The sequence below is a fragment of the Hemicordylus capensis genome, chromosome 1 (genome assembly GCF_027244095.1).
Source record: "Hemicordylus capensis ecotype Gifberg chromosome 1, rHemCap1.1.pri, whole genome shotgun sequence".
Taxonomy (NCBI): Eukaryota; Metazoa; Chordata; class Lepidosauria; order Squamata; family Cordylidae; genus Hemicordylus; species Hemicordylus capensis.
Genome location: NC_069657.1, coordinates 282,612,395 through 282,637,876, shown reverse-complemented (window position 1 = coordinate 282,637,876; position 25,482 = coordinate 282,612,395). Strand labels below are relative to the sequence as shown.

The 25,482-nt window shown below is 44.5% G+C and overlaps 1 long non-coding RNA gene across 1 annotated transcript; it reads right to left on the bottom strand.

Annotated features, from left to right (window-relative positions):
• Positions 1-1,552: 1,552 nt before the first annotated feature.
• Positions 1,553-10,608, bottom strand: LOC128340827 (uncharacterized). The gene is made up of 3 exons (XR_008314001.1): positions 10,326-10,608; positions 6,249-6,396; positions 1,553-1,848 (listed from the first exon to the last, which is right to left on the bottom strand). It is a non-coding gene; the product is annotated as an uncharacterized LOC128340827 (long non-coding RNA).
• Between the last annotated feature and the right edge of the window lie 14,874 nt (positions 10,609-25,482).

The window sequence follows — 25,482 nt, the reverse complement described above, 5'->3', positions numbered from 1 at the left end:
AATCGCATAGACTTTCCTTATTCGGTTTCCATAACCAACACCAATTGAAAGGATATCTTTTGTAGGACGGGAAGTATGAGGACAGTCATACTGCTACTAATAGCCAAGTGAACATTCACCCCACATTATAGAATCCTGGCCAGCAAAGTTTGAGAATAGAGTGGGGCAGAGGTGTAACTATAGGGGGGCAGGGGGGGCACGTGCCCCGGGCGCCATCTTTTCTGGTCACGTGGTGGGCGCCGCCATGACCAATTTTTAAAAATATTTTTTTAATGTTTTGTTAATACAAATGTTTCCTGCTCAGTGCAGCAGCGCTGCAGCAGTCAAGGGAGCGCGTCGGTGCCCCCTCCCCCACGAGCGGTCCCTTCCACGCCGCCTGCGCCCCCCCCCATTGCTTTGCTGGCGCCTAGCGGCCAGTCAGTGGCCTGGCTTGGCGGCGGCAGCGGGCGCTTGTGAGGAAAAACCTAAGTATAATGTAGTATGTTGGGGGGGCGGGGGGGCACCATTTCAGTGCTTGCCCCGGGCGCCGTTTTCCCTAGTTACGCCTCTGGAGTGGGGTGGGGATTTCCCCTGTATTTAGAGCAGACAGACTGAACATGGGAAGAGCCTGGCATGTGACCACAGAGTGCATCAACACAGGAGGCAGGACTAGTCAAGACTCTTCTATTCATCCTTCTTGCATCCCCCAGGGCCCTCAGATATGAAAAGGGCTCAAATGAGATATGAATTTGTGTAAACTATCCTGTGTTCCTTGGGTGTAGCATACAAATCTGTCCCTCCAAAATTGCAGAAGGTTTCTTTTCTCCCCCTTAAAATGCAAAAACTTACACACATAACTCCTGTTAGCTGGGCAAACAGGGACCTTTTAAATGGTGCTCTCTTATATTTAGCTGGGGGAGAACTAATAATGATAATAGTAATAATTTTATTAACCACCTCATAACAAATTGTTATCTGGGCGGCTCACAACACAGCATTCATAACAGACCAAAAGCTGGGGGGAAGAAAATACAAAATACAATACAAAGCAATTTAAAAACTGTTTAAATCAGTTAAAAATCACATTTAAAAATCAAAAATTAAAAGGCCTGAGTGAACAAAAAGGTCTTTACCTAGTATCTAAAAGAACAAAGTGATGAAGCCAAGCGAACCTCACTGGGGAGGCTATTCCATAAATGGGGTGCAACAACCAAAAAGGCCCTCTCCCTAGAAGTCGCCTGCCTTACCTCATTTTGCAGGGGCACTCAGAGGAGAGCCTCTGAAGAAGGTCTGGGTTGGGTCATATGGGGCAAGGTGCTTTCTCAAGTAGCCCAGTCCCAAGCGATTTAGGGCTTTGAAGGTTAAAACCAGCACTTTGAATTGGGCCCAGAAACAGACTGGGAGCCCATGCAGCTGATGAAGCACTGCCATAATATGCTCAAAACATCCAGTCCCAGTTAATAATCTTGCAACCCTATTTTGTACCAACTGCAGTTTCTGGACCATTTTCAAAGGCAGCCCCATGTACATGCATTGAAGTCATCCAAGCAAGAGGTTACCAGAGCATGAGTAACTGTGGCCAAGCTATCTCTGTCCAGGTAAGGTCACAGTTGGCATGTCAGCCGAAGCTGATAAAAGGCACTCCGAGCCACAGAGGCCACCTAGCAACAGTGCTGGATCAATGAGCAACCCCAGACTGCTAAGCTGGTCCTTCAGGGGGCGTGCAACCCCATCTAGAACAAGCTGAACATAATTCACCTGGGCACAGGAACCACTGACCAGCAGTACTTCTGTCTTGTCTGGACTGATTCTCAGCTTGTTCACCCTCATCCAGTCCGTTAATGCATCCATGCACTGCCTCACCTGCATCTGATCAAAAAGAGATTGTCATCCACATACTGATAGCACCTCAGGCCAAAGCTCTGGCTGACCAATCCCAGCAGTTTCATGCAGATGCTACAGCATAGGGGAAAGAATGAAACCCTGCAGAACTCCAAAGCATAACTTCCAAGGACTTGAGCTGTAATTCCCCAGCACCACATTTTGGAAATGACCCTCAAGGTAGGAGTGGAACCACCTCCAAGCAGTGGAGGGGTGGTTCCACTCCAAGCTGCAGTTCCACTCCAAGGAGTGGAATCACCTTCGACCACTACACCCAACTCGGCCAGCCTATCCAAAAGGATATCATGGTCAATGGTATCGAAAGTCACTGAGAGATCCAAGAGAATTAACAGGGTTGCACTCCTGGTCTCAATCTCTGCACAAGTCATTGCACAGGGTAACCAAAGCAGTTTCTGTTCCAAAGCTGGGCCTGAAGCTTTGAATCCTGATTGAAATGGATCTAGATAGTGCATTTCCTCCAAGAGTGTCTGGAGCTGGTCAGCCACTACAAGCTCAAGCACCTTGCCCAGGAAGGGAATATTGGCCACAAGCCTATAATGGTTTACATCCTCTGGGTCCAGACTGGGTTTTTTTAAGGGTGGTCGAATAATAGCTTCCTTCAATGGAGCTGAGACCACTTCCTCTCTCAATGAGGCATTTAGAATCTGCTGGACCCAGATAAAAATTCCCTCCCTACTAGGTTTAATGAGCCAAGAGTTAAGCAAGCACGTGGTTGGCCGAACTCAACTAAACACCCTATCCATATCCTCGGGGACCAATAATTGAAACTGCTCCAGCAAAACTAGACCAGGTGTTACTCTGGACACCTCTTCCAATGACTCTGCATCTGCCGTAGAATCCAACTCATGGCGAATGCAAGCAATTTTACCCTCAAAGTGCTGTGCAAATGTTTCACAGTGTGCTACCAAAGGTTCTAATACACGTTGCCTGGCCACACACCACCCAGAAAAGTCCTACTGGACTACACTGAGAGGACGACAATGGTGGATGAAAAAAAACATTTCTTCTTTTCCATCAATGCCACAGAATAGGCTCAATAGTGAGCTCTAACCTGTGTTCACTTAGACTCAGCCCAAGATTTCTTCCACTTTTATTCCAGTCATCTCCTAGCTCATTTCATCACCTTCACCTCAGGTGTATACCAAGGCGCTGCATGGGCTCTGCTTTGAAGGAGAGGGCATTTGGGAGCTATCATCTCAACTGCTTGAGCAATCCAAAGAGCAACTAGAGTTTCAACAGGAGCGCCTGCCATACCAGTTGGAAAATCCCCCAGAGCCCTCAGGAACCCATTGGAGTCTATCAATTTCCAGGGGCAGACCATTTTTATAGGTCCCCCACCCTTGTAGAGAGGTGTAGCTGCTAAGACTCTAAACCTCAGAAGGAAGTGACCTAGTCGTGACAAGGGCATAGATGACATATCTCCCACTTTCAAATCACCATCTTCCTGTCCAGTTGAAAGAACCAGATCCAGAGTGTGTCCCAATTCATGTGCTGGGCCAGCAACATGTTGGGAAAGCCCCATGGTTGTCATGGCGGCCATGAAGGCATGAGCCGCCCTAGACAAGGCAGCCTCAGCATGGATGTTGAAGTCCTCCAGAACAATCATTGTGCGAGTCCTCAACACCAAATCCGAGACCACCTCCATGAGCTCAGGCAGGGAGAAAGCTGGGCAGCGGGGTGGCTGTACACCAACAAAATCCCCACTCTGTCCCAAGAGCCCAACACCAAGTACAAACACTCTCAATCAGCACTCACTTGGACAGGGGGCCTAGAGAGGGAAATAGAGCTTTTATAAATTACAGCGACCCACGACCCCTCCCCCGCCCTGGCCCTCCAGCTCACACTGATGCTGCACTAAATACCCAGGTGGACACAGCTGGGAAAGGACTAATTTCTGCCAGCTCTCCCACCCAGGTCTCCCTAATACAAACCAGGTCAGCCTCTCCCTCCACAATTAAATCATGGATCATAGAGATTTGATTCTAGACCAACCTGGCATTAAGCACCAGCACCAGCAGGCCAAAGGACAAGCTGGTAAAGCAGCCAGGAACCCTCCCATTATGGGAACAGTCAGAAGAAGGGATAGGAATAAGATGTTGAATCACTCTTCCCCTCTTCTGATGTAAATGAGGCCCATGCCACACCTTCCCCTACCCATAACCACTCTAATTGAAGCACCCTCAGCTCTCCCCAGTTTCACATCCTCACTCAGATGTATATGAGGCACAAATGGCCCTATTCAACCCCTCGCACAGCATCTCTCCAATGCTTGTGGCTGGCATTTTAGATTTAGATTAAATTTTAGAGCCATTCTGGGACAGGGAACCAGCTTATTCCTTTTTCTGTGGAAACCACATTGAGATCTTTTAAAGTTAAAAGTGGTACATAAATATTATTATTATTATTATTATTAGCAGCAGCTCATGCAAAACCAGGTGGCTTGAGATAGGAACTTGCCCTTGCTAACAGGTGACACAAACGCCATGGGGCTTAAATCTGCTAGAACAGGACAGTATGTAGTAGGGAAATGGTGGACAGGAAATGGGTTACACACCACCTTCTCCCACCTTCTAATGCTTCTAAATTTCCCAGAAGCAGCTTCTAGTTGTAGGAAATAGTGGCAAGGCTCTCTGACATATATGTTTGGACATGTGCTTATGTTGTCTGGGTTCTAAGCTGTTCAGCTATCTCACCACTCCTGCTTTGCTTGTTGGCTTGTTAGAAGCTTGAGAAAAGACCCCAAATGGTGAGGGGGTGAAGGAAGCTGAAGGATCCTACTTGCAGCCACTGTTTCCCCACAAACATCAAGACAAAGCTGCACAACTTTGGTTCTCCTGGACGCTTTCCAGATTAGACCCTGCAATGGGGTCACGACATTATCTCCGAAGTGTGCTTCCGCACTTCCTGTGTTTGTGCCACCACAGTCCCTACTCTGACAGCAGGGTGCCATTCACATTTCCAATGCCTTGTTTCGGATTTAATCACTGCAATTTACTGCTATAACACTGTATGTCCAGTGTAAAAAGGTTGCTGTATTTTCTGGTTGTTAGTTTTCATAAGACTGCTTCCCCTGCTGGGCGCTTTGCAATTTACATTTTGAATGTGATTTGCCTGAACTGAAGCATTTTGCCACTGTTGAGCGGGTAACTTGGAAAGCACCCTGCAGATATTGGACTATAACTTCTATCATTCCTGGCTATTGGCCACTGTGGCATGGGATGATGGGAGTTTTAGTCCTGAGACTTTGGTTTGGGGCGGTATACAAATACATCATCATCATCATCATCATCATTAACAACAACAGCTGGAGGGCCAAAGTTGTGCAGACCTGCATCAAGGCAACCTGTGTGTTCATTGCCGCAGTGAAGGAGCCACACCTAGCCTTTTTGTGAGTTCTGGAAGTCACACACGGTTTGGGAAAGGCACTGAGCATATGTGCAGTTTGCAACACTGGCCATAAGTGGGAGAGAAGAAGCCAATTAGAAAGCTGTGATTTCCTCTGCTCTTAGTCAAGAAGCCAGGAAGCAATGGGACAAGGAGTTCAAGAGTGATGCAAGCACGTCCTCTTAATAGTTAAGGCTGCCACAGCAGAGAAACTGCTCTCTCCTGGGCTCCCCCACTATCCCGGGCTGCCTAGGCTATCTCAGACACTCACATCCCACCTCGAGCAGTGGCCATCAGGGCAAAATCCCAAAGGATAATATAAAACCTTCCTTAGTGGAGGTCAATTATCTAAAGCAGTGATATTCATTGCTTTCAAGCAGCTGGGGGCGTGGGCACTTTGTCAAAAAAAAAAAAGTTCACATGAGAGCCATTCCCCACTGTGTTGACCTCAGTGTGTGCTCCATTTCCCCCCAGTACTGGGGGCAGAGGGGGTGGGGGGGTGCTTTAAGAGAAGCAGAGCCCTGCCAAGCCCCAGCACCACCTAAGCAGGTGTACATGGACTGCTGGGAGATTTGGTCCTTTCCAAAGCTTTTCCCACAGAGCTCTAGGAGGACTATACTTTCTAGTCCTCCATGTGAACCTTCCAAGAAGGTGCTGGGGCTTGACTGGTCTCAGTTTCCTTAAAGGAGCTCCACCAGTGCTGGGGAAAGTGCAGCACAGCATGGGGCGGGGGGCATAGTCACTTCTGTACAGTTCCAGGAAAACTGCGTGGAGTACATGGCTTCGGCTGAAGCTTTGCAAAAGTCTATAAACAATTAGTCAAGGAGCCAAACCAAGGGTGAATGGGAGCTGCCATTAGCTTCTAGGCCTTGCAATGAAGGACAGTGATCTAGGTAATGTCTGATGTTTTTCCATCACCTTCCTCATTTCCTCCTATTTTATCTTTTGTACAGTTTTATTCAAAAGTTTGGAAGGCTGCCTACCTTGTCCAGAATGTCGATCCGGCATTGCAAATTAGGTTTTCAGATATCTTGATTTCAGAATCACCTGTTTGGTTTGATCCTGATCTTCTGTAGCAATTCTGCCTCATCTCATGGGAAATATGAGTCTGTTTCTGCCATCTGTCCCCATCTTGTTTTTTGGATGACAAGGAGAGAGAAAACACAGCTTTTAAAAAAAATATTTGATTCTTCTTTAGAAATACCCTTGCCAATAGGCTCTAGGTCTTTTGTTCCAAATGCAATCTCAACCATGTTTATTGTTGTGCCAGAAAATAGACCAAACAAGTTAAAAGCTACATATGTAGGAACCTTATTAACCCCAAACTACCTGGCAATATGTGTAGTATTGCTTTTTTCTATCAATTCACTGAATGACCTATGGCTCAGGGGTTGTGCACTATACATGCTATGCATAGATGGTCCCCCATACAGTCATTGGCATCTCCAGTTAAAAGATCTCAGGTAGCAGAAGACCTCTGCTTCAGCCCTTGGGGAGCCACTGCCAGGGGACAAGTATTTTCACGCAATATAACAAAGTTTTGCATGTTCATGGCTGAAAATTTTATTAAATTCCATTCTGTAATGGAGCAATGTCAAATCTACAAGAAAAGCCCTAAAAGAAAAGCTGGAAGAGCTATCGCACTGATTTTTATCAATCTAACTCCTCTATCATATCAAATTCCATTTGGTCCAGATTTGTAGGCACATTTCCTGCTGTTTCCATTGCCCTATGCTGATGTTGCAAAGATCAATATGCTAATAGAATACTAGTAATAAAGCCAAGCATAATCCCAACCTATAATATGATGAAATTTTGACAGAGTAACAATGATCAGAAGCTAATTGGCAAACAATTAACTTGATGCACAATAAAGTATTCACTGAGCCCTTTCTCACGATCGGCGAGAAAAAGCTCGAGGGAAAGGGGGAGGAAAGCTGCTAGTACTTACCACCCTGCAGACGATCCCTCTTCTCTTGCTAGGTGGGCAGATCGCCTGCCCAGATAATTTCCGGCTGCACCCAGCAGCACGGGGGCGGGGGGCGGGGGCTGGGATGCATTGCTCTGCCACCCCAAACTCTCATAATGCACCACATGGGGGTGTGGTGCATTGTGGGAATTTCCCCAATGCTGGCCGGGGACCCCGCAGTCACCCAGCCCCAGCTGCAAGTAGCCAGGGCTGACAGACAACCAAAAAAGTGAGGCTAAGAAAGCATTTTGAAGGAGGGCGTCGCAGGCAGGTTTGCCGCCACTGCAGCAACCACTTGCCCCCCGCTGCTTCTCACAAGCAGCCAAGAGCGGGCTTGGCTGCCCTAGTCTGCTCTTGGCTGCTTGCGAGAACAGCCTTACTGTGTTGTGTGAGTAAGTACATGAGAATCAGAGTGAAACAGAGCACTGGCTTGACCTTCCTCGACATTTCACACAGAGCTTACGGTGATTTCTAATGTTTTGTATTACCGAACTAAATGAACAAAGGAAGACCAAATCCAGACAGGATGGACATAGAACCTTTTTGAAATAATTATCATTCTTTTCCCCAAAACAGTTTTTCCGCCACCACCACCATTCTCTTTTTAAGCGACGACAGTACCCTTGTACTGTAATCTTGTGGAAATGCATTTGGAGATAAACTCCTCTTTTCAATATATACATTCAATGTAGGGTTGAAGCCTTAACTTTCTTTTGAATCTAGTATTGCAGAACATACTAACACTATCAGCACAAGAAAACAGAGAGAAAGTACCACTTCTTTAAAAAGTCCAACTTTGGTTAAGTGGCTGTGTTCCTGTAGCATTTTTAGTTTGTTTTACTCTAACCGCTCTTTTCTAATAATACAGAACTCATTCTTCATCTCTATATTGTTGCAAGCAAACAAGAGACTTGGCATTAGGGGTGTGCATTTCGTTTCGAATACAAAACATTTTGTGCCCAAAGCAGGCCATTTCAGCTGTTTTGTAGCCGAAACAAAACACCCAATGCTCAAAACAGAAAATTTTGTAGCCGAAACAAAACGTCACTGTTTTGGATACAAAACGTTTTGTTGTTTCGGCTGTTTTGGAACTCCATTTTGAAAGAAAAGTCTTTCTCTTTCAGTCACCATTTTGAGTTTTGACATCCGTTGGAATTTCTGGCCCTTCCAGCTTGCAGATTGACCAGTGAAAGCATTGGCTGATCTGCTGGCAATTGCCTCCTTATTACTTTTAAGGAAATTTAAGGGTAAAATTTACACTCATTGGCCAGTGGGGCAGTGTACATTTCATTGTTGTTGTTTCACATTGTTGTGTGTAGATCAATTGCATTTGGGGGGGAGGGGATGTGAATGTGCATGACCTTTGGAAATCTGCCTGGTTCTTTGCAAAGCTCTGCTGTTGTTGTTGATGTGTGATATTGATGTTATTTGGGGTGGATTCGGGCCAGAAAGGGGGCTTTGGGGGCAGAAGAGTGGGCCAGGTGGTAGTGCCCCAATAGGTGCCTGGTGCCACCCAGATTCCAAAGGATTTGGGGAAAGGGCTGATTTTTAAAGATTTTCTGAAGTTTACATGTCTTTGGGGCAGATTTAGGGCAGAAAGGGGGCCTGAGGGGCAAAACAGTGGGTTGGGTGGCAGTGCCTCAAGAGGTGCCTGCCACAAGCCAGATTCCAAAGGAATAGGGCAAAGGGCTGACTCTTAGGAATTGCTGGAGTTTAGGTGTCTATAAGCATGCCGCCCCCCCCCCCCCCCCCGGAATAATAGAGGTTTCAGCAGACCCATAACTCCACCTGGGGGGCACTGGGGTATCCGGGAGCGAGTGGTGGTGTAGTGCACATAGGGTGCCAACCACCCCCATGGGTTGCTAACCCATGGGGTGCTGAGTTCTGTTGTTTCTGAGGTGTGTAGATTCTCTGGTAGCATATGAGATTTTCAACGACAAACCATGAATCCACTCTCATATGCTACGAGAGGATCTACGCTCAAAACATCTCAGAAACAACAGAACCCAGTACCCCATGGGTTGCTTCTTGTATTTTGTGCTGTTTTTATGATTGTTTTAATTTTTTATTATTATTTTTAATAATCAGATTTGTTTTTATACTTTTTAGCTCAATATTTTAATGTGTCTTTTTTATAATCATGTTTTTAAATTTTATTGTGAGCCACCTTGAGATTTTCTTAATGAAAGGCGGGATGTAAATTTAACAATAAATAAAATAAAAAAATGGGGGTGGTTGGCACCCTATGTGCTCTACACCACCACTCGCTCTGGGCCACCCCAGTGCCCCACACCCACCCTACTCTGCTCTGGGCCAACCCTCCCGCCGCCTGACATGAAACTATACTTTTGCTGAAACCTCCATTATTCCCTATGGGGAAAATATTAAACTTCAAAAAATTCACCAAAAATCAGCCCTTTGCCCAATTCCTCTGAAATTTGGGTGGTAGCTTCCACCCATTGGGCACTACCACCCACCATCCACTAGTTTTGCCCCAGGGCCATTTTTTAAAAATCCAAAACGTTTTGGATTCGGATTTTGCAATTTCAAACAAACAACAAAGTTGGGGTGTTTCGGATTGGCTGATTTCAACCAAAAAACAAAATGGGGGTGTCTCGGATTCGGGCCAGAAACAAAACAGAAAAAAACCGCACAACCCTACTTGGCATGTTTCTAGTGCAAGCTCAGTCCTACTCCTGTTAGGAGTAAGACTAAGCACGTACCAGAGACTTGACAAGAGTCATAGTCTATCTGATAGAAAAGGTAAAGGTAAAGTGTGCTGTCGGGTTGGTGTCAACTTCTGCTGACCTCAGAGCCCTATGGTTGTCTTTGGTAGAATACAGGAGGGGTTTACCATTGCCTCCTCCCATGCAGTATGAGATGATGCCTTTCAGCATCTTCCTGTATTGCTGCTGCCCAATATAGGTGTCTCCCATAGTCTGGGGAAACATACCAGCGGGGATTCGAACCAACAACCTCTGGCTTGCTAGTCAAGTTATTTCCCCACTGTGCTTAATATAAAAGGAGGCTTGATATAAGGTGGCTTAGGTGGCTTGATATAAAAGGAGGATGATACAAACAGTAGTCTTACTGATCAAGGTTTCATATTTTCATGTGTGGCATAAGCAGCTTCCCATAGGCTGTAGACAGGGAATAAGAAAAGAGCACAGCATGTGTCAAAGGAAACAAAACACTTGTATTTGAAAATGTCTTCAATTTCAGCTCAGTTTGAAATCTTGACCTGTAGAGATTACACTTGACTTCACACACAGCATTGTTTAAGTCTATAAGCCTTTGCAGGAAAAAAGCACTGAATATTAATACTGACTTTTTACATTGCAAGTCCTATCTGTTGACTCAGATAACTTCATTTGTAGTCTAAGTGATCAGTGAGTGAGTTATTTAAAGATTCAATTAATTAGCTGCATTATTTCATGCTTAATCATTCTAATTGATTGAATATTTCCTAATTTAAACTAAGTGAACTCTTAAACCTATTTTTGTATTGCTTTAGAATGAATAAGGTTTGGGGCTCAGGAAATAGATTCAGTAGGTAATATATGGGATTTATTCACAGATCAAGACTTCCAATACTTCATAGGGGAAGGTCCAGATTGGAGGAGTCTCCAAAAACATGGCCGAGGAAAACTGCTAAAGTTCTTTATGGATTTATTCAACCATATTTTGAAACACCTTTTAAAAATTTATTATTTATTTATTATTAAAAATGTTATACCGCCCTTCCAAAAGGCTCAGGGCGGTTTACACTAAAACACCATTAAAATCAATTAACAAAACAAAAATTATAAACTACATAAAATAAAATTAACAATTAAAACATCATAAAAAACCAATTAAATAGCCAAAACAATTTAAAAACAAGTTTTAAAAATTTCCTTCAGCAAAAAGCACATGTTCACAAGGTCATAGGGGCCATAGCCAGAGGCACTCTTACCCCTGGATTTCAGGGCCAAAGTCCAGAGCTTCCATAGCCCCTGGGGGCCCCAAAATCCTCTTTAGTCTGTCCTGCATGGTGTGGTCACCCTGTAGAGCATGATGATGCTTCATTTGCAGGGGAGGGGGACCTCCAAAGTCCTTTAGGTCCAGGCTCCAAAATTTCTTAGGTGTACCTCTGGTCATAGCTCAGTGGTAAAGCAGCTGTTTTGCATGCAGGAAGTCCCAAGTTCAAGGTAGGGCTGCAAAGGACTCCTGCCTGAAACCTTGGAAAGCCACTTACAGTCACTGTATGCAATACAGAACAAGATGAACCCAAGTTCTGACTTGGCATAATGTAGCTTCATATACTCCTAAGGCATTGGATTCTTTTTAGTTCCTTAATTGTAATTTTGCACCTATTGATTCCATTCTTTCTAATCCCCATTTACTGAGTGCTACTCTGCTGTTTTGTTGAGCTAATCTGGGGACGGTTTCAAATGTCATCAACATGTCCGAGGATTGCAATGGGTGTGTGCTTTAGATGCTCTTGCACAAAACAACAACATAACAGGCAAATACTTAGCTACCAACGTGTACATCTGTTGTCAAACCGTACGCCACATGAGTGACACTGCTCATTAGTTCTGCTTCCAGCAAGTAGCTTGCATTTGTGTCATCCCTGCCAGAAGTCTTCAAAGCTTGAATCATCTCCGGAAAGGACAAATGCTGCCTCTTAGTAGTGTCTCAGCTAGCAAGAATGCTGATGATGTGGCAGGTGTTTCCTTCCCTTGGCAGCTTCTGATCTAGCTTCCATAGTCCCTTGGAAAAAAAGGGGAAAACACAATCATATTACCCACTGTTCATGGGCTGATTATGCTGTGTGCGTTAAACATCCAGGTACAATGTATTCAGTTTGCAGTAAACACATTTATGCAGTCCTATATTGGCCCTAGTCATTGCCATCAATGGAAAATTGAGGCGATTCTCATGATTGCCGTGAGCAGGTGGGGAGGGCATGGTGGGAAGGCTGCTTTCAATGCACCTACCCCCCAGGTGATCAAGCTGTCTGTCTTTGGCACACCTCTCTCACGGCCACACATTAGGCACAAGCAAGGAGATATCTCTGGCCAGAACTAGTTTTTCCGGCTGCCACATCCCACAACGTACTGTGTGATCTCGGCGGTGCATTTGGATTCCCCTGTCAGATGGGCACTCTGGGAGCCTGAGGAGACACATGATACCCAGCAACTGGGTTAAGGGCATGCCTGCATCCTTAACCACAGCTAACAGTTAACCGCCAGGTTGTTTAAGAGGGCTAGGCTGCACAGAGAAGTATGGATCCACGGGGATCCCAGCACCCCACATGGCCAGCCTAACCGGGCTGGGCTGCCTCAGGCTGGGTTAGGCTGCTCGTGAGAACAGCCTCCATTTTTACTTCTCCCATGTCCTCCATAATTTGAAGGAAAGCTAAATGGTTCCTTAATGTTAATATTCTTATTAAGAGGAGCTTGGATAACTTCATGGAGGAGAGGTCTATCAACGGCTACTTGTCAGAGGGCTACAGGCCACCTCCAGCCACAAAGGCAGGATGCCTCTGAATATCAGTTGCAGGGGAGTAACAGCAGGAGAGAGGGCATGCCCTCAACTCCTGCTGTAGGCTCCCAGCGGCATCTGGTGGGCCACTGTGTGAAACAGGATGCTGGACTAGATGGGCCTTGGGCCCAATCCAGCAGGCCTGTTCTTATGTTTTTCTATCCTTGCTTCACACTGGTGGAAGTGAGAAAATTCATTACGATCATGTCACCCCTCCATTGTGAAAACTGTCATTTATTCTAATAATAATAATAATAATAATAATAAATCACCACCAGCCAATTACAAAAAGCAGCTTTACTGGGAACAGCCTATATTCTGCGATGATATCTATAACAATTGACAATAAAATTCTGGCATCCCAGGTCCTTGGGAAGGACTCGATGTCTGGATAAAACAAACCAGTCAATAACACCTGTCTGACTGTGTAAACAAGAAATAATAATAATAATTTGAAGAGCACCTCAACACCATAGGGGCCACAGAAATAACCATCAGCCAATTACAAAAAGCAGCTTTACTGGGAACAGCCTATATTCTGCGACGATATCTATGACAGCAGCAACAACATTGACAATAAAATTCAGCCATCCTAGGTCCTTGGGAAGGACTCGGTGTCTGGATAAAACAAACCAGTCAATAACACCTGTCTGACTGTGTAAATAAATAAATAAATAAATAACAATAATAATAATAATTTGATTTCTATACCGCCCTTCCAAAAATGGCTCAAGGTGGTTTACGCAGAGAGATAACAAACAAATAAGATTGATCCCTGTCCCCAAAGGGCTTACATTCTAAAAAGAAACACGAGATAGACACCAGCAACAGTCACTGGAAGTACTGTGCTGGGGGTGGATAGGGCCAATTACTCTCCCCCTGCTAAATAAAGAGAATCACCACAGTAAAAAGTGCCTCTTTGCCCAGTTAGCAGGGGTTAGAACATATTTTGCCAACAGTATTCTATCCTCTGCTTCCTGCTCTTTAAGCAATTATGAGCCCATAAGAGGACCTGTGACTTTTAATCCCATGACTTATGTTTACTCAGGGGCCTTGAGTGAGGAACATTGTCAAAATCTTTTTGAAAGTCCAAGTATATAAGGTCTACCAGATCACCCCATCTACATGTTAGTTGATGCTCCAAAAAATGTTAAAAAGGCTTCTGACATAGGACTTTGCAGAAGCCATTCTGATTCTCCTCAGCAAGGCTTGTCCTTCTATATACTTAATAATTCTAGCTTTAAAACTGCCATCTGCCAAATTACCTAAGAGAGAAGTTACTCTCTATTATTTTAGTCTATTTCTATTATTTTCTGTGGCTACTTTCCAAGCTTCTAGTAAAGATGGTCAGTTTTAGCAATATTGCATAGTTTTGTTTGAAGATAAGCAATTCAACATTTGCATTCCTTAAGAATTCTCAACCATGACAATAGATTATTTTAAGAGGGAAGCTCATGAAAAGTTCTAGAAACCCATTCTTAGAATCGTATGCATTGTGACAATTATTTTTGTAGAAATTGGTGTTGGGTGATTTTGTAACCGGAGTCTTTGCTTGCTTGCTTTTTTAAAGGGGGAGAGGTTTTGGATAGGAAAGTGGTGGGTACTTATATGCTACATAAAGTAGACCGGGGAAATGTGTTATGCCAAAAGGTGAAATAATTTTATCATCGCTTTTCTGACATAAGATATGTTCTATATATTTTCTTCCTGTCTGAGAAATTATCAAATGTATGGAACAATCCCTGTAACTTGTTAATTTTGAATTTGTCAAGAAGCCCTAGAACTATAAAACAACCCAATATTCTTTCAGGGCTCAGAAGCCACTGGATTGACATTCATTAGTATCTAAACTACAGTTCCAAATATTCTATCTTGTGTAAAATAAGACCATACCAGATACCTTTTACATTTCTTATAATCTACTTATACGGCTTGTGTTTCACAGAGGCAGCTGCTTAAGTAGCATGTGTGCTACTGCTGCTCATACTGTTGGCAAAATATGTTCCCAACTTAACAAAATTGCAATTTCAGATTTCCATCTTAAAGTAAATCCTAGTACACATGTATGTAGAGCTCACAGACACCTTGAAAGGAGACACAGACAGAACGTGCAAAGCACAAAATAAATTAAATTCCTTTGTATTTAGAGTCAATTATGTAATCCTTACTACTCTGAAAACATATCATTACACTTCGCATGTTTTGTGCCATTCATTTTTGGAATGTTAAAACCATTTTGTAAATGGCATTCTGCAGTCCATAGAACTGATTGGCCCAGCTCAGGAAGGAAATGTTAGCAGTACACAGTCTCTCTATCAGAGGCAAACAAGATATGATGCTATAACACATTATATGCACTTGCATTTTTATTTTTATTTTCATAATTGTAATAACAGCCTTGGAAAGGTCCTGGCATGTGGTGGGGCAGCAACCCCCATGGATACTACTCTAATTAAGAAGAAGAAGAAAAATGCAAGCACAAATGATGAGTTTAAATTGTAGAATCCAGAGGAAAGTGTTGTGGTATGCAAGGACAAGGCAGTGGGGTAGAATCAGGAATATTAATATAGTTTAATGAAATAAATAGTATGTAGTGTACAGAGAGGCAAGTGCAGACTGTTTTTTAATGCTCTGGCTGCTGGCTATTTGTTAGCGCCTCTACTCCAAGACTGGAATACAAGTAACTAAAGCCCTGTTCAAAAGCTGGCTCGGATCAAGGAATGGATTAACCAAAAACACCACATTGATCATGTATGTTTAACCAGTAATTTATAATTTTTCAATCCAAGTCTCAGTTAAATGGATCCACAAGTTATTTTCCAAATTGGAACTAAAGCTGCAATCATAAGCATTTCATCTGAAATAAGTGAAAGGCATAATTCCATCCTAGGAATTGATTCAAGGCCAGGCTTTCCCTGGAGTGTAGGCAAAATTTCAGACTCCAACCATAACATTCTCCATCACCTGTGCTTCCCCAGTTCTGCTCACTTTCCAGTCTCATATTCTACCCAATGCAATGAATATAGGGCCTAAACTGCACACCAGTTCCATGTAGATTACAATTCCATCTAGCAGGGCAGATGGGGGAAGAATCAGGATCACACTTCCTGGCCCACGTGCTGCATCTGACCTCCATGTGTTGTAGGTGACATCTGCACAGGGGCCTATATGTGTGCACACACCAACATACATAGTCTTCATGCATAATCCCAGTCTGGCCTGCTAACAAGGTATGGTGAGGCAGCTGCTGCAGGAGGCAGATTGGCAGAGGTGGCAGGTTGATGGGGGGCAACCCTGCCTGCCGCCTCTTCCTGCCCATCCTCCTGCCTATACCAACAAGCCTTCCCCCCATCCCCCAAACTCCCCTTATTTGGCTCAGCAGCACAAAAGGGAAATGCCGCCAGCACCAGCAGCCACCACCACCTCCTCCTCCACCTCCTCTCCTCCTCTTGCTCCCACTCCCAGGATTTTAAAAAGGAAGAAGAAAGCAAATGGAGCAGAAGAGTAAATGTGTGTAGGAGAGCAGTGGCAGCCTGGAGCATCTCCCAGAAGATGCCGTGCACCAACATTCTACTCTCACCACACAACTTTCTCCACACAACTTTCTCTTCTGGTAAATGGTTGGTGGGAATACAATCCTGATTGGTTGGTTGGTTGGTTGGTTGGTTGGTTGACTTTCTCTTCTGCTCTGTTCATTCCCCTCTGCCTTTTTGAAAATCAGGGAGCAGAAGGAGGAGGAGTAGAGATAGAACACTATCAGAGAAACGAAAGAAAGGGAAGAGGGCAAGTGTAGTGCCCCTGCTAACTGGGCAAAGAGGCACCTTTTACCGTGGTGATTCTCTTTATTTAGCAGGGGGAGAGTAACTGGTCCTATCCACCCCCAGCACAGTACTTCCAGTGACTGTTGCTGGTGTGTGTCTCAAGTTTCTTTTTAGAATGTGAGCCCTTCGGGGACAGGGAGCCATCTTATTTGTTTTATTTCTCTATGTAAACCGCCCTGAGCCATTTTTGGAAGGGCGGTATAGAAATTGAATTATTATTATTGTTGTTGTTGTTGTTGTTGTGCATGCTACCAGGGGTAATACTGCCAAGTGTTGTATGGGGGGTGGGGGGGACAGACTGAGGCTATTTTCACAACCAGGCAAAAATTGGGCTAAGGGAAGCTAGCCCAGTTTCGCCTGGTCATGTGCTGAACGCGCGGAGTCGCGCGTTCCCAGCAGCAAGCTTCCCTAAATGCCCCTCCCCTTAAATGAGGTTAGTGGAGTGAGCGCTCTGCTAACCCCATTTACTGGATCATGTGTTGCTACGGCGTGGCTCCATGGCACAGTGACTAATGAAGAGTTCCCGACCAGGAGGCTACAACAAGCCTCCCAGCATCGGGGGGGCTCCCCAGAATGCCCCGTACACTGCACTTCCGGGGGCCTAATCCAATCCCCGTCGCCCCAGCTGGCCCCGTGACGGAGCCAGTAATCATGTGGGTGGTCGATTCAGCCACCCAGGATGAGCTGACTGCTCTTGTGCAGGGAGAGCAGGCCAAGCCTGCTGTCCCTGCAAACCGCCTCACGGCAATCCATGCTGCTCATGTGGAGAGCCTGACTGTCTTGCCTCAAGCACAAGAGAGTTTGGGCCAGCCCTTCTGATCCATACCTTCAGGATTCCAAAGGTATGGTCCCATCTATTTGGCAGAGGTTCCCTGGGCAGAATCATCTCAAAGCTGTGGAGAACAGGCATGTCAATGAGGCTGGGCCAGGCAGGGGCTAATTCCACCAGAACCTCCTGTACAATTGTATGCAGAATGGCCAGCAGTGCAAAGGCTGCTATGAAAGAATGGCCTTCAATACACCGGCAATACAGCATGCTGCTTATGAAAGATGGGTGCCACATGATGGCTCAGGGCACACTGTACATGCATAAAAATTTGTGCAACCACGTCAGAGTGAATGGGGCAGAAACACTTGATTGCATCTGTGTGCTGTGACTGCAGACATAGAAGCCGGAAATTTTAAGCAAGGGAAGGCCCTCTTGAAATGTTTAGCTTTGAGAACAAATTTCTGGAACCCAGCAATAGTGAAGAAATGGCCATCCTATGGTTGCCTTTGTGATACCTGCGACAGAGAAATGTCCAGCCACAGAGAGCTGCCATCTCCCCCTCGCTGTCCTCACAGTGGTCTCCGCCAGCCTTAAGCTAGAGGGCATTATGCAAACAAACATGAATAAATTAGAACAACCTAGAGATAAAAGGGGCGAGGAACATGGAGAGAATGACAAGCCAAGGAAGAAACATTAATTAGATTCAAATGGCTTGATTTGCCTTGTTTGTTAAGAAGAAATTAATTACAAAAAATGGTAAATTAAGAATAAAAAGCTCCCCACAAGAGGAGCCAAAGGTTTTTCCACTAGAATCCATGACGAGTATCTGAAAGAGGGGATTGTGTCTAATTAAACATTATTTTATGTCATTCTAATTAAGATGACCTCATATTATAATTAGAGATATGCTAAATTACTTGGAAATAATTAGAATGATTGGATACCCACCGTGTGTGCCAGTTTGGAAGCTTTAATGTTCACGCTGATTCTGTTCACCTCAGTAACTTTCAATCAGAAGCTCCTTTTTCCTTTGAATTGTAAGCAGGTATTTGCCTTGAAGAGGAAAGCAGGAAGAGATGCCCATGCCATGTCAAATGATGTCACTCTGCTCCTCATTAGGTTTCTACTCGCAGGACACAGCACAATACAAGATTATGTCATAGAAGAGGTGATGTAATCATATGGCAGGTACGCCGTCTTGAGTCATGCACATTTCACAAAACCACAGTGCTCATAAGGGAGGGGGGATTCCTCCTGTAATTCTCATTATGATAAGCATGTCTGGGGCGGGGGTGGGGGTGGAATCCAAATTGCATGCAATTTGGGAGGAGGGCTGGTCTTGTGGTAGTAAGCATGATTGTCCCCCTTCCTAAGCAGGATCTGCATTTGAATGGGAGACTACATGTGTGAGCACTGTAAGACATCCCCCTCAAGGGATGGGGCTGCTCTGGGAAGAGAAGCTGCATGCTTGCATGCAGAAGGTTCCAAGTTCCCTCCCTGGCATCTCCAAGATAGGGTTGAGAGAGACTCCTGCCTGCATAAGAACACAAGAGCAGCCATGCTGGATCAGGCCCAAGGCCTATCTAGTCTAGCATCCTGTTTCACACAGTGGCCCACCAGATGCTACTGGAAGCCTACAGGCAGGAGTTGAGGGCATGCCGTCCCTCCTGTTGTTACTCCCCTGCAACTGATATTCAGAGGCATCGTGCTTCTGAGGCTGAAGGTGGCCTGTATCCCTCTGACAAGTAGCCGTTGATAGACCTCTCCTCCACTAAATTATCCAAACCCCTCTTAAAGCCATCCAGGTTGTTGGCTGTCACCACATCTTGTGGCAGAGAATTCCACAAGTTGATTATGTGTTGTGTGAAAAGTACTTCCCTTTTTTGGTCCTAAATTTTCTGGCAATCAATTTCATGGGATGGCTCCTGGTTTTAGTGTTATGTGAGAGGGAGAAAAATTTCTCTCGATCACCCTTGGAGAGGCCATTACCAGTCTATGTAGACAATACTGAGCTAGATGGACCAATGGTCTGACTCAGTAGAAGGCAGCTTCCTATGTTCCTATGTATTTTTTAATCTCTGGCTTTCATTAACGTTTTCCAAAATGTAAATCAAGAGCCACAAGTTAGGGTAGGAAATTTTAGGAATGAGTCAACCATACTAGTACCGGTAGTCATATGAGTCAACCGTCCTAGACCAAAATACTAGTTTTGGTCTATTAAACTTCTAATCTCCTAGTGCAGGGGTTCCCAAACCTGGGTCACTAGATCTTGTTTGACTACAACTCCCATCATCCCAATTTGCATTGCCATTGTGGCTGGAGATGATGGGAATTGTAGTCCAGCAACATTTGGGGATCCAAGTTTGAGAGTCCCTGCCCTAATGCCTCGGGACCTCTACAAGAGGGTTTGATAGGAGAATGTGAAAGAAACAAAAGAAGCAGCTTGGAACAGACAGGCAGCTCCTTTTCTAACTGGAACGAAGAAGCTGAGGGAAGAGCTGAAGCACCTGAGAGCGTGCAGGGTTTTCTCTCTAGTAATCTGATGTAACCTGTTGCTGCTTTTAGAAGTGCTTTGCTATTGCAACTCCTGGGCTGGCCACGCAGGGGCCATTTGTGCATGTGAGGTGGTCTCCAAAATGGCTGCCATGCCAGGGAAAGGTCCAGAAAGGAACAAATTGTTGCTTCATTTGGGTGCGGTGTCTGTTAGAACGGAAGCCAGTGGGGGTGGGGGCTCTGTTGCGAAAAACCCCACCATCGGAGAAGCCTCCTGGAGGGGGTAAATTGGGGAGGATTAAAAATATTGTTTTTACTATTTGGTCCGCAAACTCTCCCAGATGGGACCAAACCGGGGGGTTCAAGGGGGTGCTGGACCAAACTGGCCCAGGCTGGTTCGGGTCCAGTTCAAACCCGAACTGAACCAGGCCAGCCAGTTCCGTGCACACCCCTAACTCCTCCTAATCATCAGCTTGTGTATTTCTAAATAAACCAAATCTTACAAAGATGCCAGATCTCTCCTCCAAAGGAAAGCAGAATCCAAGAACCACTGCACCTGCTGGGATTTCTTACTGCTAACAGAAGTGGAAAATGTAACATCATTTTTATTTTATGTACGTATTTAGTGCTTTTCGGTATTTAAAAAAAATCACAAAGTTTACAGAAATTAAAAACACAAAAACAAGACATTCAAAAATACAAACATATGATATATATAAAATCATATAGATCTTACAGATTTTATATAAAACATTTTATATAGAGATTTATATAAAATCTTATGGATATATTGTTAAATACTGTTAAATTTATATACCACCTTTCATTAAAACAATCCCAAGGCGGTTCACAGAAAAATTTAAACAAGACTCTAAAAATACACAATTAAAATATTAATCTAAAAATATAAAAACTATAAAGATCTTATAGATTTTATAAAGATTGATATAAAACATAGATCTGATATAGAGATTTATATAAAATCTTATGTCTTCATACAGAAATGTGTAAGATAAAATCCACAACACCTCTGGATGGGGCGGTTTATAAATGTCATAAATAAATAAATAAATAAATAAATAAATAAATAGGGCTGGTTTGGAAGAGATAGTGGCTACACATGAAATAAGGACAAGGTTGTGCCAAGAGTATGCCTGCCCTGATGTCACTGAGAGACATCCCAATGTGCTCCTGGAGTGTCCCTCAATTGCATGCAGGGGATATTAACCTGAAACAGGCAGGGGCGTAGCTATAATTGAGCGAAAGGGTTAAAAGAACACGGGCCCCCAGCTCCTGAGGGCCCTCCAGTTCCATCCCTCCCTATTTCCTTCATTATCTCCATCACTCGGGGTGGGGGGACAGAGAGAGGGATGAACACGGGGCCCTTCTTCCCTAGCTACGCCCCTGGAAACAGGTATTGGGAATGTGTTAGATCCAGCGGACAGAAGGGAGAGACCGAATAGGATACAGCCAGCTGTCTCTATCCTGAGTTGCAGAGACCCAGCAAGGACAATGATAACCAAGGAGCCCTTGCATTCCTTCCTTCCAGACTGGCAGCTAAGCAAAGAGGTGCTCACATACATAACATTTTTCTACAAATAAGATACCACCACTATGGCTGGCATCAGGGGTCATCCTTGTCGGGTAGCTGCCAAGGGCCCTCAGAAGTGTCTACTTCTGACCCAGGAGACCATCTCTTTGCCTATACTCTTTTTTGTGGACCCACCCACGGAGAGCCATTTGCCGTGGGCCCCTCCGAAATCTGGGTCTGGTCCTGCCACCAACAGTAAGGCAAAAAGAGTGGTGGTGGGATTTATTTCTTCGATTGGCCCTGCAAATACCTTAAGAGGAATCCTCCAGGAGAGTTACAGCTCTGCCAGACATCTAGCCTGCCTTGGGGCCACAGCAGCCCAAACCTCAACACCACAGTACTGAAAAGAATGCCAGTGGTGTTCAGTCAATAGGAGCTGGTGGTATGTCGCCAGTGCTATAACTTCAGTCCAGAAATAACAGACATTGATGAGTCCCCAGAGAAATATTAGCACGAATGCTACAGTCATTAGTATTATAGTTTTATTCATCCAAGGATCCAGGGACACATTCAAAATGCATGCCTAATGAGAAGATCATATAAATGATAATTCTATATGGTGACATTGGCTGTATAAGTAAATCTGGATAGCAGGAAGTTTCACATAGCCAATGTGCCTGCTGTGTTCTCTGTGCACATCCCTTTCCTCTACAACCATAAATTTCAAGAGAGAGAGGAATCAAAACTTCTGAATTACAAATGCAATCTATCAATTTTGCAGTCACAGAGCATAAAAATGATTTATTCACAGATTTCCTCCCCCCCACAACGACGTTTCCAACTTCTGCTCATAGAATGTGAAATGCTTTAAATAATGAAATTTTAGACCCCACCCAGGCCTGTAGTCAGAAATTTTGTGGTGCAGAGGCCTGTCAGGCGAATTATTGCGCATAATTTAGACACAGATAGCCTAATCCGTTTATAGATATTAAACTTTATCACTTCTTAGTGATCAATTGGGTAGAGCTGTTCCTTATATCTCCACAAGTAAAGGGGCTAGAGATTTTTGATTCCGTTTGGTATTAAAGCTGAATAATCAAAGGGAAGACCTACAATGTCCATGAGCAGATAGCACTATTCAGACATTATGTTGTACGCGTGTACAGATGTCCATAAACTCAAACTTGTTTTTGTGCGAATGACTATACCTATGTTCATGTTAAAAGTGATCCTAGGTACAGGCCCCTCAAATACATGGTACAGATAGGAAATGTACTACTGTAAATGCACTGAATATAATGTTTGAATAGCTGCACCTGTGTAGAGATCTTCAGCTGTATGAGTGTACAACATATAGTCTGAATAGGGCTGATGTGTTACAATGGCCCAGAATTTCATGCTGAACCATAGCAACTTCAGTCATACTATGAACAGCTTCACATGTATATAGCACTCATGTTTCCTGTGGATTTGCCACAGTAAATATATCAAAAGTGTAAATGGCAGTTGAGCCCATGCTGAGAGAGCCCTGGTAGCTATAGCTCCCCTGTGCATGACCACTATATGTTTAAGGATGCACATCTGCACATCACACCATAAACACATTTTGATCAAAAACATGGAATAATCTCCATGTAAACCATAGATGCCTCATTTCCTCACCTCCTTTCTGTCTGCTCGGAAGCGATTTGGTTCTGAAGCCCAACTTTTGAGCATTTTATGACAGTGACTTATAAGTCCCATCTTGTGGTGACATTTGTACCCATGAATAATCATGGAATAAAGTGGAGAGGGGGATAATTAGTATTTCACTTTGCCACAGGGATGTACTTAAGGGGAAAGCCATCTTTTAGTTAAAAGCAGCTGATATTTGTCAGCTGGAGGACAGGACTAATTAAATGCATCAGGCAACAGTAACAAGAAGCTCAAAAACAGCCTGACAGTTCTAAAATGACTTATAGCACATGATTAAATATAAGAGGTTTTATTAATACACACACAGGCACATCCACAGTACAAACAAACATACACAGGTGTGCCCCTCATTTGCTAAGTACCTCCTGTGCTTTTTGTTCTGGTGCTTAAACAGGTGCAGAGCAGATTCCCAACTCATCAATAGACTACGCTTCCATGGCAGCATCTTGGTTGCTTAGCGGGTGGTTGCCATGAAGGTCCTGACTTACAGGATGACAGACAAAGCAGGTCTCTTTGCCTATTATATTCACATATATTAGATGGGGCAGCTGGTAGAAAGGGAATGGCTCAAATAAGAAGGCAAGCAAAAAAACTGTATCATACAGATCCATAAATATATTTTCGTCTCCTTATTTGCATTGTTACATGCACCCCACTTCCCCAAGTGGCAAGGAGTTCCAGCGGCAGTTTGACTTGGGTTTAGTTCCTTTTAATGAGAGTGCACTGGAGACTTGTGGTGTTTTTGGAATATATGGTTTATGCATGTAGAAGAGCATAAGTGGATGCTCCTTGAAAACACTCCTCCAGAGCAGAGCCACTACTTTCCATATCAGATCCCCACAGAGAGATACATTGCACCCCATAGTGCCCTCAGCCAATTCTCAGATCTCTATCAGCAAACTACAAACCTAATCTTTTCTATTCTCTCTCTCTCTCTCTCTCTCTCTCTCTCTCTCTCTCTCTCTCACACACACACAGAGCCCCCTCACCTTGGGGGGGTGACCTTCGGCAAGCTCTGAGAGCGATCATCTTCAAAACACTTAAGAGAGTTCTCCAAGTATCAAGAGACCATCTCGTCACAATTAGCGCCCTTCAGCCAACCATACTGGACTGTTAACAGCTAACAGAGGATTGTGGACAGGAACATCATCAATAATGTATCTCAGCTATGTAAAAAAATCCACCCCGGCCACTGCATTCAAACAGTTTTTTAAAAAAGAAAAAAGAGAAGCTGGAATCTTTAACACCTTTACTGGGGAGTAAAACCCTCTGACCACAATGGGAATTGCTGTACTTCTGAGTACAGAAATACATAGGAATGCCCTGAAAAAAGTATGCAGTTCAGAGAATTGTTCCCTGGCACACAATGTGAGGAAGTGGATGCTCCTGGAGTGTGCTTATCCTGATGCCACTCCAGGATGTCCCAACATGCTGTTTAAATAGGGTTTGGGACCTGATGTATAGGGGCAATTCATATGAACATCTCTCTCATGGGATTAAAGGAAGTCCCGACAACATGTCAGGACATTCTACAGTGACAACAGGCATGCTCTGGGTGCACTAGTCCAGATTAATTGTATGGCTGTCATTCATCTGAACCAGTCCAGAGACTCATAGCAATTTAGAGTTGTAAGAGACTGATCACTCATTTTGTCACAGGAAATACCCAATAACAGGGGCGGTTGTCCCATGAGGCAGGGTGAGGTGGTCTCCTTTGTGTAAGCGTTGGCAAGAGCCTTCCTCGCACCATTGGGACAGGCCCCTCATCTTCCCCTCCTCACCCCACTAAGGTGTGCTTCTTCTCCCCCTTCCACCTCCAAAATGAGCTAGGAATCCCTGCTGCCACTGCCTGGCATAGGGGCATAGTCTGAGAATACTCACATGACCCTGCCACTGGCTTGGCAGCATGGCCTGAGAATGCTGAGCACCCACCCACAGAGGGCATGACTGGGAGAGGACATCATCTTGTCTTTCACCTCAAGCAGCAAAATGTTTTGAACTGCCCCTGCCCAATAAGTACATGATGAAGCATTTGCACCAACACATGCCACATAGCACTCACAGCAGCAATTGATCCGAACATCTTAGGGGAAGTACAGTATTGCAGACTCTCAAGGATAAAATGCTATTCTTTGAATGCTTAAAAAATGTGAAATCCCTGCAACAGCAGCAACAAGATCACAACAAAATCCTTTTCTTAAAATGCACAACCCCCGACCCTGGGCAAGTGTCACAGTGAGCATTGTTGAGCAGTTATGGAGGGTCCATGGCCACAGCTATTCTTTGAAACCACCTCTGTACCCACAACCTTGTGGCACGCTCCAAGAGGAGCAATTCTTTTTGGGGCCCGCCTAGGTTGGAGAAGATCCATGGAGAGTAACTTACCGAGCCTTCCCTGAAACCAACCCCA